Source organism: Talpa occidentalis, unplaced genomic scaffold (genome assembly GCF_014898055.3).
Source record: "Talpa occidentalis isolate TD23 unplaced genomic scaffold, MPIMG_talOcc4v2.1 talOcc4.9, whole genome shotgun sequence".
NCBI classification, from domain to species: Eukaryota; Metazoa; Chordata; class Mammalia; order Eulipotyphla; family Talpidae; genus Talpa; species Talpa occidentalis.
In genome coordinates, this window is record NW_023605305.1 from 79,228,828 (window position 1) to 79,240,374 (window position 11,547).

Genomic DNA, 11,547 nt, shown 5'->3' on the forward strand with positions numbered 1-11,547 from the left:
TCTATAGGAAAGCCTCCCCAGCTTTATCTCAGCCCCTGGTTCATGTTTCTGCCCCATCAGCAAAGACCTGCCTGCAGTTCCTGGCAGACCTCTGCTCTCATCCTGGAGCCCTGGCTCTCCTGGCTCTTCCAGTGGGGATCCCCGGGTCCCACCCAGGAGACAGGCAACTGGATGGATTAGAAATTTTCTAATACTTAGTAGCATGGTGGGTGGAGCTAGGTGGAGTTTTGTCTCTATAACCTTTATCCTCTGGAAAGTTTGGGGGTCCCCTTCTCCCCGAAATACAGACGCAGGTCTTCTGAGGAATATCCATGCCTCTGCGTGGGTTAGAGGCAGGCCCGGAGAACTTGAGCAGTGTCGTCAGCCGGACCAGTGTCCCAGTGGGGTCCCTGGATACGTGGTTTTCTCTCTAATCACTCAAGGGAGAGGCTGGGTATCATCTTGTCTTCCCTGCTTCGTCCCTGACTCTAAAGAAACAACTAGCCCTTCTGTGACTTCCCTTAGAGTGGATGAGGGAGACACTTGCGTCTGGGGTGGGCACAGGGGAAAGAACTGACTAGGTTCATTTCATTCTGTTCAGAAGGATCCCACCCTTCACCCCTGCTTCAGCGCTGCCAACCAGGCATCACGTCTAAGTTTAGCTGGCACTCCTGGGGCCGCGCCTTCCTGACCAAGAGGACATCCTGCTAAGCCTGGGCGGGAGGAGCAGCCTCTGGCCTGGGCGACCCAGACCTCTAGCACGCAGCGTCTGTGTGTGCACTCTGGAGCTGGGGGCCACGGAGCTGGGGCCCTGCGCCCTCAGCAGCGCTCAGAGACCACATCCTCTGTCTGGATTTAGCGCTGATGAAGATTGGAGGGAACACACGGTCACCGGGGCAAACTAACTTGTCCCTGCTTGTTTTTCTGATTGTTCAGACTTGGGGTGACAGGCAAGTGAGGAAAACTGAAACTAAAGAAAACAGAAAGGCTCAGCTGATCTCCATGTTAAAGAACGGAGCTCCCAGGAGAGGGGGAGGAAACGGGAGTGTGCCCGCCCAGTGTCTGCATGGGGGTTTCCATGCAGTTTTAGAAAGGAAGGAGGAATTTTTTTTGAGGGGCAGTTTCTCTCTGTATGATCTATTTATCTATCTAGCTCTCTAAATCTAGATGGGTTGGTAACAAATGTGATTTTAAGAAACGTGATTTTACTTTGAGTGTTAGTGAAAACTTCCCTTGACATTCTTCTAGACGTCTTAAGAAAATATTTAACTGCTTTTTGAGGTACTTCTCTGCCAGGGTACCAACTGTTCTATTATATGCAGGTTTCAAAAATGTTTCATTAAATACGACGTAGAGTGTTGTAACCTTGGCCAAACATACTTAGTCGCTACCTGGAAATCTATAAATTCATGACTGTTAATGGAAAATGTGCCCTTATGATATTATAAAATGTGTTTGCTTTTGAGATCTTAAGAAACCTGAAGAGAAATGCATTAAATAAACATTTTAAAATATTGTTCCCATTTAGGCAGCAAAGAATCAGGCAGAAGTGCTGGGGCCAAACCTCTCACCACCTAGAGGCCTCACTCATGGCAATGCATCACTCATGAAGGGACAAGTCAAGAGCGGGTCCCACTACTCCTGGCCCCTGGTGTCTGGCTAACTCCCTTCTGCTGTGTGCAGTGAAGCTGGAGCTGACAGACAGAGGCAGCAAAGGACCCACTCCCTGTCTCCTCCTCCTTTTCCATGCACACACCTTCCTCTGGGATAACACTGCCAAGTGGGTGTGTGGAACCCAGACAAGCAGGTATCATGTTTGCTTCTGGATCCAGAGATCAGACTTCATGGCTGGAATCCTGAGTCATACCAAAGTCCATGAGGGTGGGTCCCCCTATAATTGGTGCTACAACCTCATGCATCCTTACTCAGTTGGCCCCACTACTATGTGGGGGACTCTTTCCTGGTAGAGTGTCTTTTGTAGACATGGGGGAAGTACATATATATAAAAAGTACCCCAGATGTTTACTGAGGGCTTACCATGGAGCCCAGCTCTGGTGTGGTTACCACTGAGGGTGGAAGCAGCATAAAAAGACCTTGTCTTCAGGTTGCGTAGAGTCTAGCAACTGGGGGAGACAGAAGTGAAGAAAAGGGGTGCTTAGTTTTTATGTAAATATAGAATCCTTGGGAATCAGATTATGGACAAAGGGATGAGACTGAGAAGGATAAGGCCTCAAGAATCTGTTCTACAGAGAATGGAGTTGCAGTGAGTTGGGGTGAATGGGTGGGGAGTGGCTTGGGCTGCACCTAAGTGTTGCTCTGAACCTATGCTTTTCACCATCACTGCTATGGTTTTATAAAGAGGAGCAGCAGAATTAAACAGTGGGGTTGACCATGGCTGAGGGCCTCATGGGGGCCCCGTAAAAAGGCCCTGCTAGGAGTGGAAGCTTTATGGCTGGGGTAGCTCAGACTGTGGTCCAGGCTAGGCAAGGAGGCAGTGGTGAAAACCTTGAGCCTACAACAGGGGTGTGATTGGAAAAGAAGTCTAGATGTCTCCAGAGAAAGGGGGTGAAATCTAGACATCCCAAGAGAGAGGGAGTGAAGATGGAAGAGATGTCAATTTTCTCCATTTAAAATGCATTGCTTCTGGGCCTCCCTGGTGGCGCAGGCAGTTGAGCGCAGTGCTGTGGAGATGTCCACAGCCTCTGCAGCGCGTGTTCGATCCTGCCGGCCGAGAAGGTGCCTGCATGGCAGACCTCTCCTGTCTCATCCACTGCTCCCCTCAGCAGTGTATTTCTTCAGTCTGCTTGTTCTGTTCCCTGCTCTGTCTCTGGTGGGTCCTCTCACCCTTCCACACATCTGGCCTGTGCCCCGGTTCTTGTATGTGTGAATAAATAAGTCTTTAAAAAAAATGCATTGCTTCTGATATTTGAGCTTTCCATAGAGTGTAAAAGGAAAAAAGATGTTCTTGAAATATGAAATTAAAATGGTATCTTTCTCTATGTATATTATCATATCATCTGCGAATAGTGATAGTTTGACTACTTCCTACTGGTCCAACCACTATGGAAAGCTGTGAGGAGATTCCTCAACTTGCTAAAGATGGAGCTTCCATATGATCCAGCAATTTTGCTCCTAGGTATTTACCCAAAGGACACAGAAATATTAATTCAAAAGGGCACCTGCACCCGTATGTTTACAGCAGCACTATTTACAATAGCTAAGCTATGGAAACAACCCAAATGCCCAAAAATAGATAACTGGATCAAGAAGATGTGGTACATATACACCATGGAATATTACTCAGCAATCAAAGAAGATAAGCTCATGCAATTTGCAGCAACATGGATGGAGCTGGAAGGGATCAGGCTCAGTGAAATAAGCCAGAAAGAAAAAGAAAAATACCGGATGGTCTCACTCATAGCAGGAATTTAGAACACCTAAATAAGGGACCAGGAAAAAGACTAATTATATTAAAATAAAAATAAAAATCAATAAGCAACTATAAACCAGAGACACATTATGGGGGTGGGGGAGGGAGGGGAGGAGGGATTAGGGTTAAAGCTAGGGGGGTGGGAATTGTATGGGGAATATAACCAAGATGAAAATACATACATTGTGCAAAAATGAAAAACGATGTAAAAATTGGGCCTCCCTGGTGGTGCAGGCGGTTGAACGCAGCACTGTGAAGCTGTCCACAGCCTCTGCAGTGCGGTTTCAATCTAGGCCGGCTGGTGAGAATCCCACATGGCGCAGAAGACCTCTCCTGCCTCGCCCGCTGCTCCCCTTAGCAGTGTATTTCATCAGTCTGCCTGTTCTGTTCCCCGCTCTGTCTCTGGTGAATCCTCTCACCCTCCTGCACATCTGGTCTGTACACCGGTTCTTGTATAAATAAATAAATCTTTTTAAAAAATGATGTAAAAATTATATAAAATAAAAAATTAAATAAAAAAATAAAAAGTAAAATCATGCATGTGAAATTTGAAAATATACATGTAAAAATATTCATGTGATTCATATAGTGTTGTGAATCGATGTTACCGCAATAAAAAAACCCAAAATATTAAACAAATAAAATAAATGGTATCTTTCTCAACACAGCCTTTTTCATCCCCAAGGAATATGACCTCTCCACCTAAAGGAAGATTCTCACTGGCATAGCCTTTTCCAAAGCTTCTGGGAGGTGTGGAATATTCTTGCTTCCTGAGACCTTTGGGAACACAATTTTCTAGCCCCAGTCATATTAAACCCCACACACAGAGCCAGGCTCATCCCAAACCCCACTAAGTGTTTGGGGATTGTGATGTCGGGGGATGAGTGGCTGAGGGAGCTGTTGCTTTGGGGAAGATTGAACAGTAGCCGTGAGAAACAAAACAACCAAACATCCATTTCCAAGCTGCCTAGCAGCAAGGAAATGCATGTGGGACTAAACACAATAAATATTTGTTGAATGAATGGTCCAAATGGAAGGTTATGGGATGTTGAGCTGAGGGAGATAGTCATGTAGGTGACAGCTTCTTCACCTTCTATCCCAAAAGAGATGCATGCATTCACACACCCAACCCAACCCCCACATGCATACTTGCAGAGTTAGGTGTGGAGAGAACTTTCGTGTTTATAGAGGTGCCTGTTTCTCTTCAAGGGAGGGTATAAATAGAAAGGCATCTCATGATGCAAGTCCCAGATTGGCCTCTCTGGGCTCCTCCTCTGTTGAGCTGCTCAGGTACTTGTCCTCACAGCCCATGGCTCGAGGAGGGTGTCGTCTTGGCTTCCAACAACACTGAGTAGCTGTTTCCCTGGTAAGTCCCACCTCAGGACAGTGGGCTAGGGAAGGAGTGGTCAGGAAGCAGAGAACTCAATTTTGGCACACCAAAAATATATTCAGCAGACACTTAGTGAATACCTACTATGTTCTAGGCACTGAAGATTCAGAGATAAATAAGATATAGTTTCTGCCATGTGAGTGCTCAGAATCTACAGCACATAAGCAACTATACAAATGATTTCCAGGGTATGGAGTAATGGTAAGTGCTTTGGGACAGTGGTTTAGAGGTTGTTATAGCAGTTTGAGGAGGATATAAACCAGCCAGGAGACACTGCAAAGACTTCCGGGGCGGCGGACCAGACTCAGAACTGTGTCCTCAAGGCACTCCTGTGAGATGAGGTCAAGGACACCTGCCTTCTTCCTAGAGTTCTGTTTGGGGAGCAAATGTTACCCATCCTTCTGCCTTGGAGAAGTCTTCTCTTCTCACCCCTTTCTCTCCATTCCTACCTAAGTGTCTGGCAAACCATTCCATCAGGTCACCACTGTTCTAACAGAAGTCCTAAAGTCCTGAGGATTGGGCATCTGGAGACAATGCCTAGAAGTTAGTCCAAGGCCCTGACTGATGTCTGGGCTCACGGACTGTAGTATGGGGACCCGTTCTTGTGTCACCTCAAAGGTCTTTGTGAGGCTTAATCAAGGGAGGAGGGTTAGAAATCACCAAGGATACCTCATATGCGAGAAACTCTGTTCACAGTGTGTTCTCAGCAGCAGATTCTCATGGGTGCTTACCAGGCCTGGCCACTTTCTAGGGCAGAGCAGACCGGGCACAGCATGCCCACGCAGGCCTGGTAGGCAAAGAGAGATAATAAGCACATATACATCCAAGGAACAAATAAGTAAATAATATGATTTCAGGTAAGCAGAGGGACTGGAAGAAAACTACATATTACCGGAATGTCTAGCACGGGTGGCTCGGGAAGGTGTCTCAGAGGCAGGCTTTGCAGGTGGGCTGGAGGCGGGAAGGATGGTCACGCTAAGATCTGTGGATCGAGAGCAAAAGCAAAGCAGTGAGACAGGGCTGGTCTCTGCATGTGCAAGGAGATATAGGACTGGAGCTCCAAGGACCCCCACAGACCAGGAGCAGGCAGATGTGGGCTGTGGTCAGGGGGTGCTGGCCGTGGATAGGGTTTGAGCTCAATCTGGATTTTGTTCGAGAAGGGCCTCCCTCTGACGGCAGAGCATGAGCGCAGGATGCAGTTCCTTCCCTTACCTTGTATCCTTAACAGAACCCAGGGGACATATTTCTATTCTAAATTCTTTATTTTAAATTTAGCCATGGAGAAGCCAAGCTTTAGTAAGGTAGTAGTAACATGCTCATTGACACCAAAGTTTAGGTTTCTTCATGGTGTGTATGCTGCGGCTTCATTGGAAAAAGCACCTCCATTTTAAAAGTAGGTTTTTTGTCCATTGTAGCACTTTCAGAGCACTCATGGTCAAGAGGAGAGTCACTGTATCGGGGGCAATCCCCGCCTGGCCCCCTTCTCCCAGGCAGAATGACTTCTCAGATTAGCCCTGCTGTACTTTGTAACATGGCCTTTATCCCGGGCATCCTGCGGTTCCATAAGAGCCACACAAGGCAGGTGATTTCTGTTTTCCCATGGAGATTGGAGATTACAGTTCTTATTTCAGCAAGGTGATACGGAAGAACATAGAACGCGGCTTTTGTGAAATTTTCATCGGGTCTGCCAAGGCCTGGCAATGCACTGGATAAGGGTTGCACGAGTAGGTCCCCAGGATGGAGGGTGCATTGCTATGCATGGAGGTGAGCTACAGGGGTGAGAACAAGGACTATTGGCTTAAATCTGAGGCTCATGACACAGAACAGCTGCAGCATGGAATGGGTGAGAACACCTGGATTCCACCATAGAAGAGAATATTCTGGAAATCCAGGCTGAGATATCTGAAATAGCTGCCACCCACACGCCAGGTCAGTTGTTTCCATTTTCTCTCTCTGCTTGCCACACTCCACTTTTTTTTTAATTTAAATTTTATTTTTTATATTCCCCATACAATTGCAACCCCCTTATTTCTGACCCCAATCCCTTCTTTCCCCACCCCCCACCCCCCATAGAGTGTCTCTGGTTCATAGTTGTTTGTTGATTTTGATTTTTACTTTCTTATAGTTATTCTTTTTCCTGGTCTCTTATTTAAGTTTTCTAGATTCCACTCCACTTTTTCCAGTCACGCCCACAGCATTTCCCCACCTGCCTTCCCCAGGTGGTTCTCTCTGGGACCCTGCTGTCTACTTTTGATATCCATCCCTGCACTCATCATTCAACGCCCAGGTGCTGAGGGCGCACCAAATCTCAGTGAGACTTTCCACCTCTGACTTGGTTTGCCTGCGCCCAGGCTCGAGACTGAGACAGATCTGGACTTGAATCTCAGTGAATAGCTCAGTGGGTACGTGACTTGTCCTCACGGAACCTTAGTGTCCCTGTCTCTAGGGTGGTGAGCACAATCACACCTGCGTTATGGCATTGTTGTGCTGGGAAGATGAGGTCATGCGTGTAAAGACGTGACACTGACTGACCACGGACGATGCTCAATAAATGGCGACAGTTACTGTTAGTGGAGTCATTGTTCATTGTCTTATATCCCTGTTTACTCTTAACCCTTCAGGCACAAACTGCTCTATTCATCACTGTTTCCTAGAAGGTAGCTCGCACAGCCCAGGTGCCCAAGATTGGCCTTTTGGAGCCACTAATGGGTGGATCCTTCCTCTTCCAGGCCTGAAGTTCTGCATTATGACACTAGGGGGCAGCAGGAGACCACAGACACTTTGGAAGACAGGCCAGCCTTGGTTGCTCTTCCTCTTGGCAAGCTTATACCAGTGATGGATCATGGTGCACTTTCCATTTGCTTGAATTATGCTAACATTCTCTCATACTAGGAAGATTCCAAAAGCACATAAGGCAAAAGTCAATCACTGTCCTTTGGGAAGGGCTTCTAATTCACCCCCCAACATAATTTGCTCTAGCTGATTAATGAAAATCAGCCAGGATTCCATGGTACTCATGTGCCTTTTACAATGTTTCATGTTTTTAGGATTAAATGGGTTCAAGAATGAACTTAATTTAGAGTGCTAATGGGTCAGTACAACTCATAAGAATGAGGAGTGGCTGCATGTGGGGCCCCCTACAGCTGTTGACTTGGGTGCATACCAACAATGGGCATCCTAAACCCTGATATTGGTCTGGATTAGGGGGTGCATGAGCAGGTACCCAGGATGGAGCATACATTATAGGAGAGCTATAGAGGGGAGGGCTCAGAGTGAGGTCTTCTAGACTGAACTGAGGCTCATGACACAGAACAGCCTGAGTCAGGTCAGAGCACCTGGACTTCACTATAGAAGAGGCTATTACTGAAGTCCAGGCTGAGATATCTACACTTGCCACCTGCCCCCTCTTCCCCCAGGAATTTCACTTCAGGCCTGGAAGAGGAAGGATCCACCCATTAGTGGCTCCAAAAGGCCAATCTTGGGCACCTGGGCTATGCAAGCTACCTTCTAGGAAACAGTGATGAATAGAGCAGTTTGTGCCTGAAGGGTTAAGAGTAAACAGGGATATAAGACAAATGAACTCCACTAACAGTAACTGTCGCCATTTATTGAGCATTGTCCATGGTCAGTCAGTGTCATTACAATAGGAATTTCAAATTCCTGAGTCTACTGCAGGTAATCCTTTGATGCCTTTTGCCCTGGTCCTCTTTTATATATATCGTCCTCACTGGTGCCAGAACTCTAACTACTTCGACAAGTACAAAAGCAAGAGTTGAAAATATACCCCTATTATAACCCATAGAATATCTAAAATGAGGAAACAGAAGAACACAGTACAAGTGTCAAAACAAAAAAACACTGAAAGGAGCCCTGTCTCAGTAACATTGCAGAGCATGACAGAAGGGGAATTCAGGGCAACAGTCTTGGCAACACTAATGAAACTTTAAAAAACAACACAGGATATCAAACAACAGAAAAAAAGATAATGAAAACATGAGGCGCTACATTCAGAGATAATATAGTTAGGAAATACTACAGGGGATTTAAAAAATGTATAAGAAGGGTCCATGACTATCATCAGATCAGAAACTACAAAGAAAAAGAAATTTACAAAAAATTTAAATTTAAATGAGAGGGACTCCCCTGGTGGTGCAGGCGGTTGAGGACAGTGCTGTGAAGCTGTCCACTGCCTCTGCAGCGTGTGTTCAATCCCAGCCAGCCGGCAAGGGTCCCACATGGCACGGCAGAACTCTCCTTCCTCACCCGCTGCTCCCCTCAGCAGTGTATTTCGTCAGTCTGCCTGTTCTGTTCCCTGCTCTGTCGCTGGTGAATTCTCTCACCCTCCCACGAATCTGGCCTGTACCCTGGTTCTTGTATAAATAAATAAATAAATCTTTAAAAAAATTAGATGAGAAAGAAAACTACTAGGAAAACAACTCAGTTTCTGTCAAACTTTTTTGTTAGTTTTACTAGTGCTGCTATTATTATTAGTAAGAGTAATAGCAAGGAGAGACTTTATTTAAAATAAGTATTACTAGGGGAAAAGAGACACTAGGGAGAATGCTATGGCAATAGGGAGAATGCTCTGATAAGATCTGCAAGTACCTCCTGTTGCACTTAACAATTATTTTTATTGAAGTCACATTAGTTTACAACCTTATAGAGGTTTCAGATGCATAGCATTATAAATCACCATCTGTGTACACTATATTATAGTCACCCACAAAGTCAAATTTCCATCCTCTCCTATACAATTAACTTCTTTTATCCAATTTACCTGAGGAAGTTGCTGTGACCACTAATCCCTCTCGGGAGCTTCTAAGGGCCATGCAGACATTCATCCAAATTGTTCATCTGAGACCCCAAAGGATGCTGTCTCCATCGCCTCATCTTCTAGTAGTGGTGATGCCCACTCCTAGCCTGGGAACGTGGTGTCAGCTGGGGCGGACTCCTGGAGCACCCCAGCTTGATGCCCTGGGGTGGAGGAGATGGGGCCTGGTACAGTGTGAGAGGAGGTGCTGTCAGCCACCTGAGTGGATGTGGTGGCCATAGCTACCACATGTGGTCACCATAGGTACTCCCCATGTGAAGGAAGGCTGGAGAAAATGGAAGTTGGGGCATACATATGTCAGACTGTAAGCACCTACAGTCTGGCAGAGGCAGAGAAAGATAAATCTTATATGATTCTGACAGCGCATCCCAGGGTTCCCAGACTCACACATCCTAAAGGGATCCTACCATCCATGCACACAGAGACACTTGAGACGTGTGGCAGAGATGGTGACCACAGAGACAGTGGATGGGTTGCTTCTGAAGTCTACTCATACTTCAAAGAAAACAAATGACAAACTCAGGTCACCCATTCACTAACTAAAGACATGATGTGAAAATCAGAAGCTTCCACGGTAGTGTTTAAAGACCCCCTCACCTTAGAGGGTGGATGGTGTTAAACATCAGGTTCATCCCCTCACAGCACTTGTCACAGAAGACTGAAGCGCATTATCCACATGTTTCCTACACTAAAGGCTGGGCCCTGATAGGGAAGGAATGGGGCCTCAAGACTTGGAATGGGAACACAGTCATGGCTGTGCTTGATAGCACAGTGTTCTCTGAATTTTCTCATCCTGCAGGAGTGGACCACTCTCTTTGGAAGATATCAGTCCCCACATCCTCACTGCCTGAAGAGTGTCAACTAGAGCAGATGCCTCATGAGACAATACTTATTTAACTCCAGATCTGCCTGCCTCCTCTCCTGGCCATCGAACAAGTCTCAGCAGAGCCAGTTGGGTTAGTGCTGGTCCTGCTGAGGGAGGGATGATTATTCTTGAAGGATCTGGGGGACAATGCAAACCAACACTCAAGCAAGTCAACCTGGGACAGGATCTTGAGGATGTTAGAACATAAGGAGGGGAATGTGAGGACTAAAGAGGGCACTGTCTACTGACATGGGAGCAATACTTATGACTCAGCTCCCTGGAGAGTTCTGCCATGCTGCTGGGCTGCCTTTGGAAGAGGGAAAAAATGATGACCCACATTAAATGAAGTAGAGATGCCAGAATCACCACAGAGGATGGAAGAAAATGTGAAAAGTTTGAGAGGTGGGTGTGTAAAGATGGCCCTATTATATACTCCCAATCCCATCAACTGAGGATGTTCTTCAGGTGGGTGTGGAGTTGTGAGGGATGCATTGGTGAAGGGGCATCACCACCCCCGGGAAGCCCAGTAGTGGCTGTCCTCTGTCACCTGGGACTGAGATAGGACACTATGGACTCACAGTGTCAGTGAGGATGACAGGATTCACAAATAGCAGAGGACAGGTAGCATTAGCTAGACACCAGGGGTGAGGAAGATGTGATTGCTGAAATAATCAACAAGGCTGCAATGTCAGATTGTCCACCTTGGTGCATGACTCACAGGGATCTAGGGCAGTGGACACAGAAGAAGGTATTCCTAGAGACAAGAGGATGGATGCTCATTAGAAAGATGAATTGCTCCATGTATCTGGCTGCTAACAGCTATCTCAAAGGTAAGTCACAATTGCTTGCCCAACATCCAGCACTGAGGCAGTTGTCAGACCTAAAGTGCACTGATTGAAAGGAAACTGAAGGTCTCTTGAGGAAGGACCTAGGATATTACATCAAGCTTTTGCACTAGTGATGTAACCAATTATTCCCCAAGTAACTGTTCTTTTGAGGAAGAAGTACCCCATCTTTCAAGGACTGCTGGATATACAGTCTGAAATGTTTAT